General features: G+C 35.1%; 1 long non-coding RNA gene across 1 annotated transcript in view; it reads left to right on the top strand.

The window, feature by feature from the left end:
• Positions 1 to 26,961, top strand: part of LOC137233972 (uncharacterized) — a 159,657-nt gene that overhangs the window by 70,886 nt on the left and 61,810 nt on the right. The window contains exon 2 of the long non-coding RNA XR_010947626.1: positions 3,562 to 3,615. This is a non-coding gene — a long non-coding RNA (uncharacterized lncRNA). The remainder of the gene's footprint in view (positions 1 to 3,561; positions 3,616 to 26,961) is intronic.

Raw genomic sequence — 26,961 nt, 5'->3', positions numbered from 1 at the left:
ACATAAGCGTATAAGTAAATTCATCTGTGTGTGACATCTCATCTCTCGCTGCCTTGTATGTAAATGTTGCTCGTCGGAATGTGTACATATGTGTAGACGCAATTATTGATTGGTTTATGTAGATACATAATGATTGAATTATTGATGTGATTTCACGTCACTGCTTAGCATCGGCCTGGAGATGGCAGCACTCTTTAGTTTTGCTAATATTCGTAACAATATTTTGTACTTACAACAACTATAGTTAACACTAATTTTAGCACAACAAATAATGACTGTGTTTGACAAAATTTGTCATCGGCACATGCCACCACTGGCCGCAGGCATTATTTACATCGCATATAAGTAAAACTTATATATGTATGTATGTAGGTATATGGCTTATGGTGGATGTATGTTTGTGCATATGTATGTTTTAGTTGTATGACAGTTTTTGATATGTGCGGGAAACCACAAAACTGTTGCACTGTTTTCGTATCCTGTTACCAAAATATCAGCTATTTGTAGCAATTTTTGTTGTCGCTACTTCAGTTTAATGCCACAGGGCTAAAATACGCCATGAATCTTAATTTTGGTGTACGCAAAGGCTGGTACATATAAGCTTAATATTTCGGCAGTTAAAGTGGATTTCAAAAAAATTATTTGTATTATACTCTGTATTTCGTTCGATTGACACGTTCTTGCGATTCTCAACCGTTTTATGAATTATTCTTACTAGGCATTTACTATATTTAGAGGTAGTGAAAGAAGAAGAACCCCGGTAGATTTTTAAGATCAATATTCCAAAAGTATTTGCTAAGACATCTTATTAGTATAATAAGTATGAAGGTTTGGAGGAACAGACGAATTTGTGACTCAATTACGTCAGAACCTCTTAATGGGTTAAGATGAAATTTTGTAATCAGATAGTCAGTAGTCTGGAAGGGCCTATAACGTGTTTTAAGCCGTTTTAACTTTAAGTATTTTGACTTTGAACAGTGATAATAGGCTTAATAGAGATACAGAATTTTTGGAAAAGTTTGCAGATGTTAACTCTTTTCTCTAACTATACTTGTGTTTATCCTTTACCAATAAAATTTTGAATCGGGTCATGTAGATAGGGTTTTAAGCAACAATGAGCACTGACGCAGGTTTCGAGTTAGTTTTGGGGCTATTTAGGGATCACTTTCGGCAAATTCGGGATAGTTTTCGTATTGTTTTTGTAATCATGTCGCGGTCATTTTGGGATTATTTCCAGATGAATTTTTGGATAGATTCAGAACTATTTGGAGCAGTTCATGACTGTATTCGGAATCTCTCCGGGACTATTTCTAGAATACTGCAGGATTATTGCGGGACTATTTAGGGATTGTGTATGGAATAGTTTAGAGATTACTTCGGGCCTATTTGGTGATTGTTTTAGGGGCTTTTCGAAAAATCTCGAGTTTTTTATCACTATTTCGTGAATGTTTTGGTATTGTGACTCATGTTTTCTCGGGGCAGTTTCGAAGCAATGTCTTGGTTATTTTCACAACAATATCGCCGAGACTATTTAAGTTTATCGCCGTCTAACTTCGGGATTGTTTTCGAAATAATTTCGGGACTGTTTCGGACCGTTCCGGGTATGTTTCCGGAGCTATTTTGAGAACATTTAGGGATTACATTGTAAAAAACTGTTTCAGTGGAGCAAAAAATACGTATATCACTCCTTCTATGGATCATGACGGGTTTATCTTCGGACTATTTCGCGATTGTGTGTCAAGATTATTTTCTTGGCTGCCTCGGAACTACTTTCAGGATCAGATCGGGAGTGTCGCAATAATTTTTTACAGTTAAACTCTGAAACGCTTACATATGAAAGCCTAAAGAAGTAGTAAATCAGAGGCTTTTTCTTCTTAACTTGACTGTGTCCGTAGAGAGAATTTTTTGAGGTATATGTCACAGAATAAAACAGTTTTGCTTAATTTTAAAAGAAAGCTCGTTTTTTATATTCCAACATGGTCAAAAAGGCCTTGACATACGTGAACGAATAACGTGGCCTTTTCCGTTTCGGAATCTCCTTTTGCATTCTTTGGTAGCAGTCTCATTGAGATGCTCTGATAATGTCAACGAGGTTCGACTTCTATTTATTTATTGGTTTTGACTAGGGATTGCATTTAACGGTTAACCAGAAAAGACAAGTCGGTTTATCACCGATAACAACCGATTGCCAAGCACAAACAAAAAGTCGTTGCTCAGTGAAATACATTCATTTATTTTTCGGTTTTTCTCAGTGATTAATTTTTTTTCAAAAGTTTTCTCACTTTCACTGAGATGATTTATTGCCAATGGTTTTTTTGAGTTATTTTGCCACTGTTTCTGGATTGTTTGTAGATAATTTTGAGATCCTTTGGAGAATTTTTTGCAGGAATGTTGGGAGCTTTTCGAACTTTGTTGAGATTTTTTCCGGATATTATTATATTATATTATTTTTTTTTTTTATTTGAGGACTTTGTTAAGATAATTATGGAGTCATCATTCCAAAGCCATTTCGGGATACTTTCGGGAAAGTATGAGTACTATTCTGAGATCATTTTGGGTGTTTGTTTCGAGACTATGCTGTAATCATTATGAAATCATCTTGGGATCATTCCGGAGCCATTTCGACATGGTTTCGGAATTTTTCCGTAACTGTTTGAGGTGTTATTCTGAGATCATTTTGGGAATGTGTTAGGGAACATATTGGGAGTATTGAAACTCCTATTTTGGGACTATGTTGAGATCATTATCGAACCACTTTGAGATCATTACGGAGCTATTTGAGATAGTTTCGGGATTGTTTAAGGTAAGATTCTGAGATCTATTTGGCAGTTATTAAGGGACACATCGGGAGTATTGGAACGACCTTTTCGGGACTATATTGAGATTATGTTGGGATCATTCCGGAGCTATTTCAATATAATTTCGGGTTTATATTAGTGACTATTTAAAGATAATTTTGGATGGGCTCGGAAAAAATCATTTATGAATACAAAAATTTCTCGAGATGTTATCGGCATGTTAATAGTATGTTATCGATAAAAGCTGCTGTCGAAGGGTTATCGGTTTATTATCAGAAAAGTATCACCTTGTTATCGATTTATTATCAATGGATTATCGATTTGTTATCGAAAAAGTATCGATTTTCTATCAAAAAAATATCGATTTCATTAAGAAAACGTATCGTTTTGTTATCGAAAATTGATCGATTTGTTATCGAAAATTGATCGATTTCTTTTCAAAAAATGTCTATTCGCTGTCGAAAAGTTATTACCAAAAATGTATCGATTTGTTTATGAAAAGTTGTCGATTTGATATCGAAGTGCTATTGAAATCGATAACAAATTGATAATAAGCCGATAGCACTTCACTTATTTCAAGTTTGAGTTGAGTTTTCAGAAGCCAGTGTTTCGAAAGCTCCGATCCCTCCATATTTACATATATCCCGTCAGTGATCGGTAATATTGACAAGACCTCACTTAGATGTTGATCGCTTCGTTGCTTATTTAAATTAAAATTTTTTAAGAAAATGTTCAGCAAATTAAAAATCTAACTTTCTTTCAGCTCATCCCACAATCAAGTGCCACTCAACAACGAATCTAATTGGCTTTGATCAATGTAAGTAATTATAAACAAAACACAAATAACAACCATAACACAGCACATACAAAGTGAAAAATTACAACCAACAACAAAAAATATATATAAAAACAATTTACTAACTGCTTTAAATGATTCTTAAATAAAATAAACTTGTTTTCATAAAATAAAATTAAACAGAAGAAAGCGTTTAAATTCACATTAGATGTGCGCATTGGGTGTTCTGGCATCGGATTGCAACGACTACCATAGAAGCATGAAGTAGGTCTAGTAGTTAGTAGGTTTGCTATAAATTATTACACTATGTAGATTCATTGTGCCATTGGAAATTCCTTCAGCGTTAAAATTTCGGTTAAATTTCATTAGTAGTATTTAAGTGAAGAAATCAAAAACCTACGTAACTAATTTAATTTGCATTTTTTTCTATTTTCAATTTATTTTGTTATTTAGTGATGTGTGATGGACTTTGAAAAATGATTATAACCGAGACGAAAGTTGTAAACACAACAACAAAATGGGCAATCACATTAACTTATAGATATTTTCAACGATAAGATATCCAATTTCTTGATATGCACATAAATATTTATGTATGTTAAATTTGGTAAATATATATTAATGGACAAGTAAATGAATAGAAACTTGCTATGAACTAACGTTAGAAAGTGGAAGCTGAAAACAAGTAGAAGTAAATTAGTGAAATATGGCAGCAATGCGGTAATGAAAATCGATATAGCATGAATTTGATAGTGAGAAGTTGAACGATAATGAAGGAAGATAGATAAGCATGGGCGGAAGATAAGAAAAATAGCTTAAACCTTTGCTGCGATTGTTAGATTTGTGTATGTGTCCTATGGCCGTCTGGCTATTAACTTTTATGGCCACGCCCCAAGACAGTTTAAATTTATTTTGGCAAAAGTCTGTCTATGTTTGGCTCAGACTATTTATATCTGCCACCGTGGTGTGATGGTAGCGAGCTCCGCCTACCACACCGAATGCTCTGGGTTCACACCCCGGGCAAAGCAACATCAAAATTATAGAAAAAAGGTTTTTCAATTAGAAGACAATTTTTCTAAGCGAGGTCGCCCCTCGGCAGTGTTTGGCAAGCACTCCGAGTGTACTTCTGCCATGAAAATCTCTCAGTGAAAACCCATCTGCTTCGCAGATGCCGTTCGGAGTCGGCATAAAACAAGTAGGTCCCGTCCGGCCAATTTGTAGGAAAAATTAAAAAGGAGCACGACGCAAATTGGAAGAGAAGCTCGGCCTAAAATCTCTTCGGAAGTTATCGCGCCTTACATTTATTTTTTTATATTTATATCAGAGAGGATGGAACTTTGGAAAAGTGGGCGGTCCACGCCCCCATTTGGGAAAAATATAAATTCATTATATATCCTATCCAATAAAGAGAATTAGTGGGGGTGAGCATGGGAGATGCGAGTAGGAGTAAGATTGAGAGTGGGAGTTTAAGTGGGAGTGTGAGTGGAATTGGGAATGGGAGATGCAGTGGAAGTGCGAGTGGAAATGGGCTTGGGAGTTGGAGAGGAATTAAGAATTGGAATACCATAGGAAGTTGAAGAGCGAATCGAAATGGGTTTGGGAGCAGGAGTGGAATTAAAATGCCAAATGGAAGGGGGAATGGGAGTGGGGAAGGGCAGTGCGAGTAGTGGTAAGAGTAGGAGGGGAGTAGTTTCTTGAGATAAATTTTAAATGCGCTTCAGAACATTTTCTCTAGCCGTGTGTGCAACATTATTTGGTGAATGTAATGTTGAGGAGGTAGGTCGAGATGCATTAAGTACTTTCAAGTCACGGGTCGGTATACATCTGTCCAAAGGGATCGCTAAGATCAATCAGCGCCAGCGCTGCAACACGCCAGTCATCGTCACGGGAGCAGTCGGTGTCTTAGTGTGACCTTTTTTTGTCCCTTCGAGAAAGCTGGAGTCTTACTGTTACCTCCCTTTTGTCTTATCATCAACTTCCAAATCCGTTCTTGGCAAACCACCACTTTCACGTCCTCTCTCTGATTCGATGATTTCGAAGAAGTTGCTACATCGCTATTTGGGTCCATTCATCCTACAACTTTTGTCTTTTCAATACGCTTGGGCTGCCTTATGGCCCTGTGACTATTTTCTTTTTGCCTAACGCTGCATATTCATTGTGCGCCGAAGATTCTTCCTACGCGCTCTGCTCCCTACGCTCTGCTCCGCTGTACTTTTTCGTTCGGATTGGCGCGCCTTTTCGAATGCGCCGATTCTTTCTTGGATGACAGCTAGTATTTCGTCTTGTCCTCATTCACCGCCTCTTTATCTAATTCAGATAAGGCAGAACTCCCACGAGTTTGTTAAAGCCTGTTAAATCAATATCATCAGCATACGCTCTTATAATACATTGTGCCATAGCGGTTTAGTTCTGCTGCTAAACATTTCTTTTCCAGCAGGTTAAAGATATCGAACGAAAGGGAGTAATCTTGTATGAAGCCTCGTTTGTTTTCGAATGGCTTGGGTAGGTGCTTCCAATCGTTACGGAGCTGGTGGTGCTGCCTTATTAACTTTGTAGCGAACTTAAAACTCTGACAAAACAGCATACAAGCAGTCAATAAAAAGTTTATTCGATTCTCTTATGGAGAGTTTTTCCAGCATCTGACGCATAGCAGATATACCAGGTCTAAAGCCCTACTATTAAACTGACTTTGTGCTTCAGTTTTTCGCACAATAAGCTAGGAAGAACATTTAGCGCGATATCAAGCATGCTGATTCCACAGTAGTTAGCGTGTTCTTGGATTGGAAAGAGAATTCTTGAATTTCAATCCGGAGGCATGCGTTCGTTCGAAGCCGGGATAATGTCATTCGCACTTCGTCATATTCGGGTGCCGGAAGTTTTTTTTTCGTCAACAACGATCAGGTTGTTGTTGTTGGTTTAATCCCTACAACAAAAACAGATTATTAGGTTCGTCTTCTCCCTTGCTAACTAGCAATGCGGTAAAGTGTTCCCATCACAAATTAAGCACACTCTGTACGCCAGTTACCAGGTGGCCATTATCATTACTGCAGGATAAAAGCCTGTTGTCATCCGCTGGATTTTTTGATAGTATTTTAGGGAATCATACCTATCAGCCAGCATTTGAAGCTCTTCGTACACACGCCGTTCTACCTCAAATTATTTTCCGTCTAAATCGGAGAGCATGCTAAGGGAGTAGAAACTTTAGATGTCCTTACTTCTTTTACTCAAAAACAGCGGACCAAATTAGGTATATACATTAGACTGGGTCGATTTATTAACCGATATCGCGACATCGATTTTTCGATAGGATTTGGCCTCAGGAAAAAAAGTTCCACTACGCATACCCAAAAAAAATAATTTTCGAGCCTGCGAAATTTCATTTTTTTGACTTTTTTCGACTTTGATTTTTAAGGTTTTTATCATGACCTACTAAAAAATTTTCATTTGATTGCCACATTTTCATGTTTACCCTGTCCGACCCAAAATTTCCGCTAAAAACATTGGCGATAACAGTTTTTTGGAAAAAAAAAATGTTTGGTTCGGACAGGGTATACATATGAAATTTTTTTTAGTAGGTCATGAAAAAAACCTTAAAAATTAAAGTCGAAAAAAGTAAAAAAAAAAATGAAATTTCGCAGGCTCGAAAATTATTTTTTTGGGTATGCGTAGTGGAACTTTTTTTCCTGAGCCCAAATACTATCGAAAAATCAATGGCGCGATATCGGTTAACTTTCGTCCATACAAATCGATCCACCCTAATATACATATATGCAAAAGATGATTTTTAATAATCGGGGATTGCCCATATTGCTTTTTTTAAATGTATGAAAACATTTATTTGGAGCAATTTTTTAATTTTTTTTTTTATAATTTATTTAATAATTTGGGAAAAATTTAAACAACGTGACATCAGGACGGACAAGGCGACAGCTGTTTCGATTATACCTTGTAAATCTCTTCAAAGCCTTTTTTCCCGGGAGTGGGAGTCGAACTCGCACCCCTACGATAGTTGAAATGGTTGTAAACGCATTCAGCTACGTCATGCCTGTTGTGAAGTCTTTCCCAATTGCCTTCTTTTTGCATATTTTAATCTTTTACACATTGCATACTTCGTATGCAATTATGTGTTAAAGCTATGCTTGGTACGGCGGTTTTCAAAGAAACTTTGGTTTTGTTGCTGTTTCGTTCTATTTATAGAACTACAACGAATTAACCAATTTTGTCTGTTTGTATGATTTTTAATAATCGGGGATTGCCCATATTGCTTTTTTTAAATGTATGAAAACATTTATTTGGAGCAATTTTTTAATTTTTTTTATAATTTATTTAATAATTTGGGAAAAATTTAAACAACGTGACATCAGGACGGACAAGGCGACAGCTGTTTCGATTATACCTTGTAAATCTCTTCAAAGCCTTTTCTCCCGGGAGTGGGAGTCGAACTCGCACCCCTACGATAGTTGAAATGGTTGTAAACGCATTCAGCTACGTCATGCCTGTTGTGAAGTCTTTCCCAATTGCCTTCTTTTTGCATATTTTAATCTTTTACACATTGCATACTTCGTATGCAATTATGTGTTAAAGCTATGCTTGGTACGGCGGTTTTCAAAGAAACTTTGGTTTTGTTGCTGTTTTCGTTCTATTTATAGAACTACAACGAATTAACCAATTTTGTCTGTTTCTATGATTTTTAATAATCGGGGATTGCCCATATTGCTTTTTTTAAATGTATGAAAACATTTATTTGGAGCAATTTTTTAATTTTTTTTATAATTTATTTAATAATTTGGGAAAAATTTAAACAACGTGACATCAGGACGGACAAGGCGACAGCTGTTTCGATTATACCTTGTAAATCTCTTCAAAGCCTTTTCTCCCGGGAGTGGGAGTCGAACTCGCACCCCTACGATAGTTGAAATGGTTGTAAACGCATTCAGCTACGTCATGCCTGTTGTGAAGTCTTTCCCAATTGCCTTCTTTTTGCATATTTTAATCTTTTACACATTGCATACTTCGTATGCAATTATGTGTTAAAGCTATGCTTGGTACGGCGGTTTTCAAAGAAACTTTGGTTTTGTTGCTGTTTTCGTTCTATTTATAGAACTACAACGAATTAACCAATTTTGTCTGTTTGTATGATTTTTAATAATCGGGGATTGCCCATATTGCTTTTTTTAAATGTATGAAAACATTTATTTGGAGCAATTTTTTAATTTTTTTTATAATTTATTTAATAATTTGGGAAAAATTTAAACAACGTGACATCAGGACGGACAAGGCGACAGCTGTTTCGATTATACCTTGTAAATCTCTTCAAAGCCTTTTCTCCCGGGAGTGGGAGTCGAACTCGCACCCCTACGATAGTTGAAATGGTTGTAAACGCATTCAGCTACGTCATGCCTGTTGTGAAGTCTTTCCCAATTGCCTTCTTTTTGCATATTTTAATCTTTTACACATTGCATACCTCGTATGCAATTATGTGTTAAAGCTATGCTTGGTACGGCGGTTTTCAAAGAAACTTTGGTTTTGTTGCTGTTTTCGTTCTATTTATAGAACTACAACGAATTAACCAATTTTGTCTGTTTCTATGATTTTTAATAATCGGGGATTGCCCATATTGCTTTTTTTAAATGTATGAAAACATTTATTTGGAGCAATTTTTTAATTTTTTTTATAATTTATTTAATAATTTGGGAAAAATTTAAACAACGTGACATCAGGACGGACAAGGCGACAGCTGTTTCGATTATACCTTGTAAATCTCTTCAAAGCCTTTTCTCCCGGGAGTGGGAGTCGAACTCGCACCCCTACGATAGTTGAAATGGTTGTAAACGCATTCAGCTACGTCATGCCTGTTGTGAAGTCTTTCCCAATTGCCTTCTTTTTGCATATTTTAATCTTTTACACATTGCATACTTCGTATGCAATTATGTGTTAAAGCTATGCTTGGTACGGCGGTTTTCAAAGAAACTTTGGTTTTGTTGCTGTTTTCGTTCTATTTATAGAACTACAACGAATTAACCAATTTTGTCTGTTTCTATGATTTTTAATAATCGGGGATTGCCCATATTGCTTTTTTTAAATGTATGAAAACATTTATTTGGAGCAATTTTTTAATTTTTTTTATAATTTATTTAATAATTTGGGAAAAATTTAAACAACGTGACATCAGGACGGACAAGGCGACAGCTGTTTCGATTATACCTTGTAAATCTCTTCAAAGCCTTTTCTCCCGGGAGTGGGAGTCGAACTCGCACCCCTACGATAGTTGAAATGGTTGTAAACGCATTCAGCTACGTCATGCCTGTTGTGAAGTCTTTCCCAATTGCCTTCTTTTTGCATATTTTAATCTTTTACACATTGCATACCTCGTATGCAATTATGTGTTAAAGCTATGCTTGGTACGGCGGTTTTCAAAGAAACTTTGGTTTTGTTGCTGTTTTCGTTCTATTTATAGAACTACAACGAATTAACCAATTTTGTCTGTTTGTATGATTTTTTCATTGAGCTTTATTGTTATAATCTAGAGCATGTCTTGCAGAATTCTTTTAACAATTTTCCGAACATCGCTTGAGGTATTTGAGAGCTGCAAAAAACCAACAGCTGTACGATGACAGTGACTAATTGCATTCTTCTGCAGGAGCTAGACAAACAAAACTTACAAAAGTTTGTGCATGCATACTTAAGTAGAATACACATAAGAAATTTGAATAAAAGCATATGATCGTTAAAACTATTGCCAAGTAATAAAACATAAAAACCAATGTAAAAGGATGCTTTTAACTTCAACAAGATGAACACCTGAGCCATAATTATTATGCGTACACACGCGTCATGTCCGACAGACCATTTTAAACGTGACTTTAGAATCAACATATGAATATTTGTACATGAGAATGTGTATTGTGCATTTAATAATATTGCAAATATTAATGCGTTTAATATTTTCATATTTGAGCAAAAATATTTGTTTATAAAATATGAGCAAATAGTAGCTCTTGAACATTATTTAGCTTTCAAACATAAATATTCGCAGCATATGAAACATTTTTGGAAAACAGTTGTTGCCCCCTTTCTAAGATACGCTTAAAAATTTCTTACAAAATTTAATGCTATTTGCGCTCATAAAAATGAAAAAAAAAACAAAAAAAAATCCGCAAGTGATTCAAGCATCATCACGTGATGAAAATCGCAAGCGAAGAAAAAAATCACATGATTGTTAAGAAAAAGGTATACACAGACATTGGAAACGTGACTTTGTTGCAATCCTTTGACTTACACCAATTCAATGTTTGTCTGCAATGCAAGACGAATTAGAAAAATCAATAGAAAGAGTAATACGAACAGTTGGCGTTTACTATGAGCTCACATTCCCAGATGTGATTAAATGACCTTCTGTGGTGTGGTGCATTTGCTGATGAATTACGAGGGCTAACCCAAATGCGATTATTGAAAGCCAAATGTGCTCAGAAGCAGCTGGGAAGCGTTTGATATATTTATAAGTCATATGTATGATTAATATGATTGCATAATTCTAAAATGTGTGATTGCACAAAAGCATGTACCTATGTCAAATGAGTATGTGTGTATAAGAAACCACACGATAATTAAATTACAACAAAATGATTTTTCTTATTCTTAATAGGTGTTGAATCGTCGAGATGATTTTGTAGTAGTAATTTATTCCTTATGAAAGTTACCGATAAGTAGGTAAGAAACCCCTTTGTGCATCCTTCGACCTTGTACAGTTCATCATTAAATTTTTGGCGATGTTGGAAGTCTATAACTTGTTAAGGTCTTTTAATATGCCGAAGAACTTTTGTTGGAATACTCTTCCCAAATCAGTTTTCAATGCAACGTGCAATTCAACGCCAACGAGTTTTTAGAACCCCCGAGCCTCCGAGTATGTGGATTTAGTGCTTACTTATCACGACGGGTAAGCCTTACCGCGATAATATTCTAAGCACCTTACTTCAAAAGTTATGCAGTTCCTTTCCGAGAAAATGTATCTCCGATCCATAATTTTTATTTGTTGTTTTTCGGCCTTCAATATTTAAATTATTCAATTTTTCGAGCTCAAGGCCACGCATAAATAAAAAACCAAATATTTTATATCTTTCAATAAATATCATCCTGATCTCAGATCTCAGATTGAGGTCGAAATATCGATCAATCATTAAACAAATATATTTATTGAAAGATATAAAATATTTTGTTTTTTATTTATGCGTGGCCTTGAGCTCGAAAAATTGAATAATTTAAATATTGAAGGCCGAAAAACAACAAATAAAAATTATGGATCGGAGATACATTTTCTCGGAAAGGAACTGCATAACTTTTGAAGTAAGGTGCTTAGAATATTATCGCGGTAAGGCTTACCCGTCGTGATAAGTAAGCACTAAATCCACATACTCGGAGGCTTGGGGGTTCAAAAAACTCATTGGCGTTGGATTCCACGTTGCATTGAAAACTGACTTGGGAAGAGTATTCCAAAAAAGGGTCTTCGGCATATTAAAAGACCTTAATAAGTTATCGACTTCCAACATGTATATGATACGCTAGACGATATAATTCTTTAGTCATATGGATTAATCTGCATCAACGCTTGTACTAGTCAAAGATCTTCTATGCAGCGAAGCGTACAGGAACTATTGTATTAAAAGAAGGCACTAGTTCTAATTCTGTTCCCGCGCAGTGCTTTCAACTGAGACTTTAACATTGTGATGTCCAATGAACCAACGAAATGACAATTGCTCACCTTTTTCAAACCTTTTGAATATGTTCTTAACTGATTAAATTATTTAAATACATATAGCTAAGACTTCAGCTCTTTGGGTAAAAGTGTGGCTACGAACTGTCCCCCTTTGCATTCGATTAGCACCAGTTCGGAGGTAGTCATTAAACCTGTAGTGCGAAACTGTCGCTTTTCCTGACTGAGTCCCATGTTCCCTGCAGGTCTCTTCCGACCATTCGGGAACCATGGATATATACTATTTTTACGATATATTATCATTTCAGGCACAAGATGAATCGATTCGATTTTGGCAAAAGCAATGGAAGAGCAGTACTGCAGAAAGTGGAACAGGACAGTGGATCCCAAGCTCGACCCATGGTTGAAGTACCCTTTCAAAAAAAGAAGAAAATCCAACATTGGTAGACTCTCACTAATAGCGCATTTAGTAATAACGCGTAGGATCCCGGTTGGTTTGACAATCTCGCGAGAAACAAGCCGATACACGACAGAAATTTCTTCTCGAACAATTCGAAAATTCGTAAGCTCCACTTACCATAGCTGTTAATAGTATAACACTGAACCAAATGTATACCGGCTACTCCTTAGTTTGCATTTCAAAGGCATAACCCTGGGCCGAGTATCAGCTGCGCAATTCGCAGTGAGCTAGAAGTAGAAATGTCAAAGCAGCTAAAAAACAGTGCCAATTAGCTAATGTCCTTCCACCACATGTATGGTTCCTCGAAGATGAAACTGTTTAGATAGTTGAGGCGTTTTTTTCAAGCTCGCTTGCAAAAAAAGCAACTATTGACATTATGTAGCAGATAAATCAATAGTATATCGACCGTCGATGTCTTGGGGAGGCTATCTTTCTGCTGCTGTCTTTCCAACGGTTGCATCCCAAAAAAACTCATATTTTTTTATCGTTTTCGACAAATATACATAAACTTTCGTAAGAATGTCTCTAAACGATGACACGATAAACATATACACCTTTCTAAAGAATTTTCAAGTTCAGTTACCAGTTTGAGCAATAAGACACCTCACGGAATCAATTTTTCTAGTGACTCAACCTTGTCTGTGCCGATTCAGAACCCACAATTTGTGGGTCAGTTCATTTACTAACCGACTCGCCATATTTTTAAAGTGCAGCCCGATTATATTATTATGTAACATCAGGTGTGATACGTCAATAAAAATAAATAAATGCAAAGCGCGATAATCTCCGAAGATATTTTAGGCCGAGCTTCTCTTCCAATTGCGTCATGCTCCTTTTAATTTTTCCTGCAAATTGGCGGGACGCGACCTATGTACATATTTTTACACCGACTCCGAACGGCATCTGCAAGGCAGATGGGTTTTCACTGAGAAGCTTTTCATGGCATAAATACACTCGGAGCGTTTGCCAAAGACTTCCGAAGGCGTCTCCGATTAGCAAGTTTTTTCAAGTCTTTATGTTACTTTGCCCGGGAGTTCAACCCAGGACCATCAGTGAGGTAGGCGGACCACGCTACCACCACATTATGGCGGCCGTCAACCTTAGTTAAATTTGGTTGAACTGAAAAATTTTTTTGAAAACTTTTCTCCCCCCAGCCAGCATTTTTTGAAAATTTTTATCAAAAAATATTCAAATATCATACCCCCAGATGATTGAAAACGTTCAAATTTAAAAGTATTTTTTATTCGAAAATCAATGTTTCGTCGGGAGAAAAATGTACATTAAATGTGATTGTTCTTGAATAATGATTTATGATTCATATTTCTAAACACTTTTTATTCATCTTTTTATCATACTTGATATTAGTGGAAGATAGTACTTTAGTTCTTTTGGAATAACATTTGATTACTTTTCACAGTCATTTTTTGATCACATTTAAGAACATTTTTCAATCATATTAAATGATGGTTTGGAATCATTTGTGAATACAATTGTGATCAATTTTCCATCATATTTAATACATAACTAAATACTAAATAAAGATCATATTTTATCAGTGGGTGAAAGCATCCGGAAGCTCGGAAGTAAGCTTTTTGAACCGCAGGTAGTAATTAACTTGACCGTTGTACACACACACGACTACAACATCCAACATCATCTATAATCATCATCATGGTAACGATGTCACTTTAAAAATCAATATTTTACTATGTCTCATATCATTCTTTGAATATAACTGGATGTTTTTGACAATCATAGCTCATGGAGGATGTTGAAGCCGGGTCCAGGTGTGTCAATCAAGCTTAACTTACCAGCGGTTCAAACAGCTTACAACTTCCGTACATCGGTTCCATCCAGTATGTCTTTTCTGGAAAGCCGCATCTAGAGAAATGCTGGAAGATATCTAAGGAGCAGCATTTATATTACTTTTAGTCTTGAATATGTTTTGTATATTTGTAATTTTTTTGGATTTTATGATTGAAAAAATGTGAGCTAATGACGAACAATTAGATTTTCAATGAGAAGTATAGTTTTAACAAGTAAAAAATTCATCATTTATTCAAGAAAGGTAGTCTGCAAAGATTAAGAAAGTTGATTGAAAAATGATTTTAAATTTTTGATCACCGAAGGTAAAGAAAGTAAATTCAAAAATGATTCCGAATTGTGATTGAAAAATTGTTCTCAGTTATTGATCATCAAAAGCAAACAAGTTTTATTATTCTCTATGTTCATTTTTATAAAATCTTAAAATTTATTCGTCAAAGTTATTCGAAAATGATTTCAAAAAGTGATCGAAAAATGATTTTCAGTTTTGGATCATTAAAAGTAATCTTATTTTATTATTTATTTTGTTCAACTGTATGAAAACTCAGTATTTATTCGCAAGGAGAAATCAAATTGTATTGATATGAAGGAAAGTTCAAAAATTTATCATCTAAATGCTGTGTGGGCCTCTACGTATTAAAAATTAGCAATAGCAGCTGTATATTTCCATACATAAAGATTTCACCCACTACAACTTCCGTAATAAAAGGCAGATACCCAAAACAATGGTTGAAAATACAGAAACAATTTTGTGTCATAAAAAACTTGTCAAAATATTTGTACCAGAAAGTTTTTAATGCACATTGCCTTATGTCTACCTCACGCAAATTTCACGCATACAAATTGAGTTTAACTAAGTTTATGGATCATAAACTTCATATTATATGCCAAGCAGAAAAAGGTCTGTTCCTTTAATTGTTAGAATTAGGGTGAACATATTTTCCAGACAGTTGGAAAAGTCACAGAAACAGCATTGGAAATAGTATTCGATAATAGGGTGGATATTCAAGATAGACAGAAGTAATAAACAAGCTGTCTGTTTTCAAAGTAAAATCGCTAGATACTTACCATCTCCATGAAAAGTGTTTGCTAGAAACTCAGCTAGACTGAAGTTAGTAGAGCTTGATTTTTTTCATTCGAATTTTTACGAAAAAAAATATCTGAAGATGTTTACAAGAGATCTTTATTCGGAAAATATTTCTGAGTGAAGTTTGACATATCGAAAGCCTTTTATACTGTAAAACGAGATATGATCCTATAACATTTTAGGATTATACGCCTCAGAGATATTTGTACTACTCTCCTTCCTGTACTAAAGTAGAAAACCGCAACAAAATATTTGGATCAATGAAGTTTATGCGTTAAAAGCCAAGGAGAAAAGTAGTTTAACAAGCTGAGATACCGCCAAAGAAGAGAACATAGAGCCGATAGCCAATTCCCGTTCATGTCTTCTGAGCATCATCTCCAACGAGATCACAATCATAATCAACCAACAGTTTTTTCATAGATGGACGGACAACTGTCATTTCACGGTACATCAAAATGTTAAAAATGGCAGTTTAAAGTACTGCGAGGGGACTGAATTGGAACTGGTTCAGCGATAGTTCGGAACTAGAGAGAGTCCCTGCCGGATACTTTCTTATATTCATTCTTTCATACCTAACCACTTTCCTCTCCTTTTCATCTCCTCCTTACTTTCCTACCTCTTTATCTCCATTGTTATTCCTCCTCAACCACCTCCTTCTTCCTCTCTTTTCATCTCCTCCCTACTTTCCAATCTCTCTATATCTCCCATTGTTACTCCTCACCAGTCACCTTCTCTAGTTCCCTCTTTTTATTCCACTTCTTCCTCTGCTCTGCCCCAGGATGTCCCTTTCTTTGGTCAGTGATAAAGAAATTGCGAAATTTCGCAAATATTGGTAGGAAATTTGGACGTGATGTACGCATAAATTATTTATGCTACATTTGGGGCATGCGCAGTTTCGTATTACCTAGAAGGTTTATATAATTGCTCCAATTTCAATCAGTTTTTTTAACCCAACAACTATAAGTATGTATTACTCACATACACACGCGCTATGGCTATGCGAGAAGCTATAAACGTGCATCTGTAGTTTATAGATATTAAATTTATAGCTGGTAACTAAGTAGTAAATTTTAGAAGAAGAAACGCCTAGAAGTATACGAACGAGACAGCAGAGAGTATAAAAGGAGAGAAAGCTGAGTAAGAAGAATCATTTTGATTTAAGCACGCTATTGGTTGCGAAGTATAAGTGTTATTGTGAAGTAGTCTACTAAACACCAAGCTCCTCCTGGAACTTGAGGGTGGGGAGGGAGGGGATGGCCTGAAGATTTAATGTGGCCACATAAATCGTTCCGGAGATGGTCGGGCTAGCACCTTAATGGTGCTGTGGTACCGAAGCGTACCGCATCTGTATCCGGCAAAGGACCGCCACATCAATAACACTCCCCAAATCCTTCAGGGAGCAACCTTATCGCAACAAGAACAACAACAACCTAGAAGATCGGGTTTGTATTTCTTTCCTGCTCGTTGCCAGAATTTACCGGAGCGATACCCGGCAAAGGACCATTATTATTGAATAAATTACCCAAAACCTTCAGGGAGTGTTTTTATTGCTACAAAAAGAAAAAGTATATGTTGGTTGTTATCTCTGTAGTCTGTGAATTTTAACACACTAAACGGTTCTATCCACATATAAAGAAAACGTTCAAGAAAGAAATGTGTACTTGGAGTACTTTCTTTTGCATGAAATGGTAGTGGCCGAGAAAATTAAACATTTCTCTTAATTCTCTGAACGGCGTCACTTCTCTGCAAGACTCAAAAGTAAGACCCAGCAATACATCGCAAGCAAATGTACCAAAATTAACATATGCAAAGTGAAAATACGCTAAACTAAAGGACAATACATATAGTATATCAAAAAGAGAAAAACAAATCATCTACTTAACCAGAATTGGAAATTCCAGCTAGGTCCGTATTACGTTTTACGATCAGTGACTGAAAACTATTTTCACTCAAACGATAACTATGCAACTGTCAAACTATTTCTAAATATTATAATAAGTTAAGGCCGCGTCAAAGAAGATTTTTGATGCAGCACCCAGCGCTGACATGATGAGTAGATTGCATGTATTTGCAAGGAGAGCAACAAATAGCGCACCACCAGCGTCATCTGCCATCAAAAAGTAGCCAACTTTCAACTTTTGTTGCAAGCAAAGCATAAGAAGAAGAATTTGGCACGTGTTTAGGCCTTCAGACTTTGCAAGTGTAATTTTTTCCCCACTACCATTTTTCACAATTTAACATACGAATAGGAGGCAAAATATGTTAGCAAGTATTTTTTTTGTATAGTAAGAATATTTTTAACAGTGCTTCGCAAATTTTTTTTTTTTTTGTAAATGGTCAAGGCGAAATAAGTTTCAACTGCTAAGTCTGAAGTTTTGTTATATTTATAAACGCAACATTTTTTTGCTTCTGTATCAAAACTGATGAACATGAGAAATTTCATTGTGACGCGGCCATTATGGGTCTATTGAGTACTAATTGTCACTATTTCACATATGCCATTTATCGATCACGGATCATAAAACATAAAACGGTCCCAACTGATTTAGTTCTGTTGAATAAAGTAAAAAAAAAACCAATTTTAAATGAAATGAGAAAATTTAATGTTAAAACAATTTATTAAAGCTAATAATATTAATTAAATATTGACTAATAAAATGTGCTCCCTCACAGAAAGAGTGTACGATCTGGGTAAATAGTTATATAGGCCCGTAATCATATTCGATGACTAAAATACTCTTTAATTAAAATCTTTCCTAAATTAAAAATGGGGTTTAAAATTTTGGTCTGTCATAGACATACTAAACATAGTTTTCAGCTAAAATAAGCATGGACAGGCTATCCACTCATACATACAGGTATTACATGCCTTCATATGTGCATAACATTTTAGTGCACGGAGCTTCAATAATAAAGCATTTTGGTTCTATTCCTATTGGAGAGTTGTCCGAAGAAGCCGCTGAGTCCAGAAACAAAGATTTTAGAGCATATCGTCGAGACCAGGCAAGAAAAACTAGCCGCAAAGCCACAAATGAGGACATTTTAAATAATTTGTTAGTTACTTCTGACCCATTTATTTCATCGAGGAGATCGAAATTACCTAGTAAGCATGAGGAAATATCCGACGAAGTGAAATCTCTACTACTCCTACCGCAAAACCTCGACTATGATACAGAAAACTAAATATTTTAGTTTCTCAATTTTAATTGGGTACGAATATACATACTACATATGAAACGCAACATTTACTTAAAATAATAAAAATTGTTTTTTTTTTTTGGTCATATACATATATGTATATTTGGAGATTTCATAGACTATTGACCGATCGAATAATTTTTGCTTTTAATTACTCTTTTGGTACTAACGAACAAACTGGAATAGTAAGCATCATATAAACAAAAAAAATTAACGAACAAGCTGGAATAGCCTTTTTGGGATTGTTAAATGTAAATTCAATATAAAAAAATTAAATGTATAATACGAATTATCAAATATTTTTTTTAAGAGTTGTTTAAGACTTTATGAAAAAATACTCATATATAAAAACGTCATGTCATGAGACTTAAAATCGATCCCCATCAAAGTTTTTGTGTTATTAACTAATATTTTTTGTATTTCCGTAAGTCCACTGAAAGCCAAATCCACACCAGTGTGTGGCGGCCGCCGTGTGGTGGTGGTAGCGTGCTCAACTTACCACACCAAAATCGTGGTTTACGCTCCGGGCAAAGCAACATAAAAATTTTAGAAACAAGTTTTTTTCAATTAGAAGAAAGTTTTTCTAAGCGGAGCGGCCCCTCGGCAGTGATTTGGCAAGCACTCCGAGTGTATTTCTGCGATGAAAAGCTTTTTAGTGAAAACTTATCTGCATTGCAGATGCCGTTCGGAGTTATAAAACATGTAGGTCCCGTCCCGCCAATTTGTAAGAAAAATTAAAAAAGGAGCACGACGCAAATTCGAAGAGCAGCTCAGCCTATAATCTCTTCAGGGATTATCGCGCCTTACATTTATTCATTTTACTACGTTGCGAATAACGTTTTAAAATACTAAATTTAGCTTTACTGAGAAACTAATTAGGGCAGAGCGCCATCTATTAACTACTATTGGGAAATATGCGCTAAACCATCCTGAAATGATTCAGAACTCATCGCGTCAATTTGAATTCATTTGGTTAAGCCATATTTGATTCTATATGCCTCACACATGCACAGTTTTGATTCCCAATAGTTAATAGATTTGTTTAACGCTAAAAATACTTCAGGTGCTATACGGATCACCTTAATGTACGAAAATTTATATACTCATGCTAGCATAATTACTTATTTCTACTTAATAAAATAGGTGCAAAATTAAAAATGAATAAAACAAAAGCTAAATAAAATGAACTAAGCTCTGTACATACACACATGGGCACTTTTAACAGTAGCTTAGTATAAAAACAGAGTGAGTATTAAATTAGCGAAGCAAAAGCAATAAAAATTATAAAAAGCTTAAACAGAAAATAACACTTTTTTATAACACATAATTATTGTTAATAAATCATCAATTTAGTTATAAAGAGTAGCTGCGGTAAAATCAACAAAAACAACTCATATTTAGCTTTTTTGGAATTGCTGAAGCATATTTTAAGGCGCTTAAACTTATTGGGCAGAAAAATATGGGTAAATATTATAGAAACAGAACTTAATTAACTTCTAATTTAATATTTGCATAAAATTTGCTGAGTTACACACTTAAATTGGTTTAACCTTCAATAGTTCTTCAAAATTAATGTCATTAAAGTACTTCGGGTCAAATTCGCCTCCAGTAGAATATTTATTTGTTTCTTTATATCATTTATGGTATACTTATAGGCAAAAATCCGCTATCTTTTAGTATGATTTATTTTCTATGGATTCTAATGGAAAATCTCCGTCTGCTATGTTAGAATTAATATTATGTAAGCTTAACTTTATGCTATTTGAAGAATTTGCAAATAATTGTTATTCTTCAAAATTTAAACCAGAAACATCATACTACGTCCCGATAGCATATATTTATGGGGTCATATAGGGACTATTTCCAGGACCATTTTGAAATCATTGTTCATGGACTCTTCGAGGATAGTTTTGGGAACATTTCGAGACATTTTATGGTAATATTGGGACAATTCCGGGACTATTTTGAAACAATTTCAGGGTTGTTTTGGCTTTCTTTCAGGATTTTCTAGACACTATTTCTAGATACTTTTATAACGGTCCTCGCGCTACTACTTTGTCATAATTTCAGGATTATGTCGGGACTATTATGAGCTCGCTGTGAGAACGGGATCTGCAAAGCAGATGAATTTTCACTGAGAAGCTTTTCATGGCAGAAATACTCTCCGGATGTTTGCCAAATCACTGCCGAGGGGCGACCTCGCTTAGAAAAACTTTGTTCTAATTGAAAAAACTTTTTTCTAAATTTTCGATATTGTTTTCACCGGGAGTTCAACCCACGATATTCGATGTGGTAGGCGCAGCACGCTACTACCACACCACTGCGGCCGTCTATTATCGGACTATTTTAGACGCATTGGGCAGGGTTCTGAAAAAAATAAGTTAAGACGAAAAGTTATCGAGCTGTTATTATTATCGGTTTATTATCGGCTTGATATCGATACAAACTGTTATCTAAAAGTTTCCAGGATATTATTGATGAGTTTCCGACATATTATCAGTTTATAATCGAAAAAGTATCGATTGGTTATCGAAAAAATATCAGTTTGCTATCGAATTGTTATCGAAAAAATATAGAATTTTGACCGTAAACTTAACGATTTAAAGATTTTTTATCTAAAGTTATCAATTTGTTTGAAAAGAGAGGAATGTTGAGTCATGACTGGTATTCTGATTGGCCACTGTCTTCTGGCGTCAAATGCATTTTAATTAGGGTTGGTCAGTGATAGCCGATTAAGTGCGGGTTGGATGAGGAAACGATAGAGCAAGTGCTCACGACCTGCGCATGCCAGGCTAAGACTCCAGCTATTAGGAGTTATACAGCTGTAAGGTCTAGCAGCAATGACATAGGTCCTGGTTTTTCAGTTTGGTCGTTAACAAACTTCTGCTAACACTATGAACTCATTCAGTCTATGTGAGGCCCTCACAAACCGGCCAGTTCAACCTTACCTAACCTAGCCATTGATCAAATTTGGCCTTGTTACCAGTTCGCTGAAAGCAAACAAATTCAGAAAAATAAACTCCGTGTAATGAAATAACGCGTATTACAACAATGACAGCAGTGGCAATATCAACCATGTCCAAATACTTGGGGAAGAAGCGCTAAACACTTCCCACGCTCATTACGTAATATTTCAGTTTTCATCAAACACTATCGGTCACTCGTGCCCACACTGTCTACCATACCCAATATACTACATACATAGTTCTATTCTAATGCTGTTCATTTTCTAATTTTATCATGATCTTGTTATTCTAACATAATTATTCGAAAATCAACTAAATTGTATGTAATAAAACAAAAAACACAAAAAAACACAACAAAAAAAAAAAACAAACAAAAATTAAATATTCACTGACCTAACCCCTCTGTTTCATAGGTAAGCTGCATGTGATACCTACATATGATAGTTCAAGAGTGATTGTGTTCTATGTGCTCACCCCTTTCATTGGTATTGTTGTTACTATGCCATGTTTAACTACTTCACTACTATTTAGTTTAATTCTTTATTTTTTATATTTTTATACCTTTCATGAAAATGAAATGGTATATTAATTTCGTCACGAAACCGAAAATTGTAAGTCCTTAAAGGAAAATAGATAGACCCACCATTAAGTATACCGAAATAATCAGGTTGAAGAGCTGAGTTGATTTAGCCATGTCCGTCTGTCCGTCTGTCTGTTTGTATGCAAACTAGTCCCTCAATTTTTGAGATATCTTGATAAAATTTGGTGAGCGGGTGTATTTGGGTGTCCGATTAGACATTTGTCGGAACCGACCGGATCGGACCACTATAGCATATATCCTCCATACAACCGATTTTTCAGAAAAAGAGGATTTTTGTAATATCTTACCCAATTTAACAGATTGAAGCTTCAAACTTCACCATATACTTTCGTATATTGCACATATTGTTGCCTGAAAAAATTGATGAGATCGGTCGTATATATAGTATATATCCCCCACAACTGATTGTTCAGATAAGGAACTTTTCGTAATTACTGCCCTATTTTAAGAGCTAGAGGCTTCAAATTTCAACGAATGCTTACGTATATAGCATATATTGTTGTCTGAAAAAATCATAAAGATCGGTGGTATATATAGTATATATATGGTGGTATATATAGTATATATATATATATTTTCGCGAATTTTAGCCCCATTTTAACAGCTAGAAGCTTCAAATTTCACCGAATACTTACGTATATAGCATATATTGTTGTCTGAAAAAATCATAGAGATGGGTTGTATATATAGTATATATCTCATACAACCGATTGTTCAGATAAGAAACTTTTCGCAATTTCTACCCCATTTTAACAGCTATAAGCTTCAAATTTCACCTATTGCTTACGTATATAGCATATATTGTTGTCTGAAAAAATCATAGAGATCGGTTTTATATATAGTATATATCTCATACAACCGATTGTTCAGATAAGGAACTTTTCGCAATTTCTACCCCATTTTAACAGCTATAAGCTTCAAATTTCACCGATTGCTTACGTATATAGCATATATTGTTGTCTGAAAAAATCATAGAGATCGGTTGTATATATAGTATATATCTCATACAACCGATTGTTCAGATAAGAAACTTTTCGCAATTTCTACCCCATTTTAACAGCTATAAGCTTCAAATTTCACCGATTGCTTACGTATATAGCATATATTGTTGTCTGAAAAAATCATAGAGATCGGTTGTATATATAGTATATATCTCATACAACCGATTGTTCAGATAAGAAACTTTGCGCAATTTCTTCCCCATTTTAACAGCTAGAAGCTTCAAATTTCACCAAATGCTTACGTGTGTAGTACATATTGTTGTCTGAAAAAATCATTGAGATCGGTGGTATATATAGTATATATCTCATACAACCGATTGTTCAGATAAGAAACTTTGCGCAATTTCTTCCCCATTTTAACAGCTAGAAGCTTCAAATTTCACCAAATGCTTACGTGTGTAGTACATATTGTTGTCTGAAAAAATCATTGAGATCGGTGGTATATATAGTATATATCTCATACAACCGATTGTTCAGATAATAAACTTTTCGCAATTTCTACCCCATTTTACAGCTATAAGCTTCAAATTTCACCGATTGCTTACGTATATAGCATATATTGTTGTCTGAAAAAATCATAGAGATCGGTTTTATATATAGTATATATCTCATACAACCGATTGTTCAGATAAGAAACTTTTCGCAATTTCTACCCCATTTTAACAGCTATAAGTTTCAAATTTCACCGATTGCTTACGTATATAGCATATATTGTTGTCTGAAAAAATCATAGAGATCGGTTGTATATATAGTATATATCTCATACAACCGATTGTTCAGATAAGAAACTTTGCGCAATTTCTTCCCCATTTTAACAGCTAGAAGCTTCAAATTTCACCAAATGCTTACGTGTGTAGTACATATTGTTGTCTGAAAAAATCATTGAGTTCGGTTGTATATATAGTATATATCTCATACAACCGATTGTTCAGATAAGAAACTTTTCGCAATTTCTACCCCATTTTAACAGCTATAAGCTTCAAATTTCACCGATTGCTTACGTATATAGCATATATTGTTGTCTGAAAAAATCATAGAGATCGGTTGTATATATAGTATATATCTCATACAGCCGATTGTTCAGATAAGAAACTTTGCGCAATTTCTTCCCCATTTTAACAGCTAGAAGCTTCAAATTTCACCAAATGCTTACATGTGTAGTACATATTGTTGTCTGAAAAAATCATTGAGATCGGTTGTATATATAGTATATATCTCATACAACCGATTGTTCAGATAAGAAACTTTTCGCAATTTCTTCCCCATTTTAACAGCTAGAAGCTTCAAATTTCACCAAATGCTTACGTGTGTAGTACATATTGTTGTCTGAAAAAATCATAGAGATCGGTTGTATATATAGTATATATCTCATACAACCGATTGTTCAGATAAGAAACTTTGCGCAATTTCTTCCCCATTTTAACAGCTAGAAGCTTCAAATTTCACCGATTGCTTACGTATATAGCATATATTGTTGTCTGAAAAAATCATAGAGATCGGTTGTATATATACAATCGATTGTTCAGATAAGAAACTTTTCGCAATTTCTACCCCATTTTAACAGCTATAAGCTTCAAATTTCACCGATTGCTTACGTATATAGCATATATTGTTGTCTGAAAAAATCATAGAGATCGGTTGTATATATAGTATATATCTCATACAACCGATTGTTCAGATAAGAAACTTTGCGCAATTTCTTCCCCATTTTAACAGCTAGAAGCTTCAAATTTCACCAAATGCTTACGTGTGTAGTACATATTGTTGTCTGAAAAAATCATTGAGATCGGTGGTATATATAGTATATATCTCATATAACCGATTGTTCAGATAAGAAACTTTCCGCAATTTCTGCCCCGTTTTAACAGCTAGAAGCTTCAAATTTCACCAAATGCTTACGTATATAGCATATATTGTTGTCTGAAAAAATCAGAGATCGGTGGTACATATATTATATACCCCATATAAACTGTATTTTTTTGCCCCTTTTTTACGGCTAGAAGCTTCAAAATTCAAAACATTTCATCAAATAGTTACGTTTACGTCATATATTGTTGAAATACGTGATTCGTAGTCATAGTTTTTACACGCAGACCACAAAAAACCTGAAACTTTGCATCCTCACACAAAGCACCTACCTATTTTTTTTTTATATTTATCTTAAAAATCGTTTAGGTATGTAGATCTGTTCACTAGATATTTCTTATCTTATACATCCGATTATTCGTAGATTACGAACGGGATAAGTTTATTGTTCAGCCTCATTCATGAAAGATATGAAGTCTTCGGCATAGCCGAAGACAGTCCCGTCCTTACTTGTTTTATTTACTTTTTTATGTACTCTGGCGCGTTGGCATCTCATTAGCCATGCTCGGTTGACCACCTGTGAGCATTATGCTCGTTCCGCTGACCAACTAACGACTCAATGTTCCGCTATTTTACAACAAAATGTAGATTTTTTGTTTAAGATTTACATTTTTGTTGTTACTAGAACTTGTTTAGATAAAATTTGAATGTGTTTAAACTTTATTTAGAAAAAGTATGACCATGAAGCGTTGACAAGTAAAATATTAATAAAAACAAGCAAGAAAGGCTAAGTTCGGGTGTAACGGAACATTACATACTCAGCTGCCAAATTACAGCTTGCAAAACTTTTAAATTACGATGTATATTGGAATGATTTTCTGTCATCCCTTGTCAAATTTGGTTTCGAGATAAACCGGTTTCGGCGTTGTGCCATCATCTTTGAGAACGAAAATCGACACTGACGAACGAACAAAATCGATACTGAAATCACGAAACCAAATTTGACAAGGGATGACGAAAAATCGTTCCAATATACATCATTTATCTACCCTGTCAGAAAATCAACAAAACAAAATAAGTCTTTTAAATTACCTTCTTTTAAAAGTGGTCGGTGCCATGCCCATTATCCAAAATTTTACTAATTTTCTATTCTGCGTCATAAGGTCAACACACCTACCAAGTTTCATCGCTTTATCCGTCTTTGGAACGAATTATCACACTTCTTTGGTTTTTCGAAATTTTCGATACCGAAAAAGTGGGCGTGGTTATAGTCCGATTTCGTTCATTTTTAATAGCGATCTGAGATGAGAGCCCAGAAACTTACACACCAAATTTCATTAAGATACCTCAAAATTTACTCAATTTATCGTGTTTACGGATAGACAGACGGACGGACATGGCTAAATGAATTTCTTGTTTCGCCCAGATCCTTTTGATATATAGAAGTCTATATCTATCTCGTTTAGTATATGCCGTTACGGGGTACCGTTATGCGAACAAAATTAATATACTCTGCTCAGCTGTGGTTCAAGCAGCTCACTACTTCCGGTCGCTTGCGGCAAAGTATCCTTTGGGTAGCCAATGAACATCCAATTGGTGGGGAGCTGATATGATACGGCGACAACATAGCTAAGCCACTCCGTCGTAAACGGTTTAAGTCTAAGCTGGGAGACTTTATCAGCAGCGTCTTATCACCATAACGTGGGGCTGCAAG

This window comes from Eurosta solidaginis, chromosome 5 (genome assembly GCF_040869045.1).
Source record: "Eurosta solidaginis isolate ZX-2024a chromosome 5, ASM4086904v1, whole genome shotgun sequence".
Lineage (NCBI taxonomy): Eukaryota > Metazoa > Arthropoda > Insecta > Diptera > Tephritidae > Eurosta > Eurosta solidaginis.
Note: the sequence above shows the minus strand (reverse complement) of the source record. Positions and strands in the feature narration are given on the sequence as shown.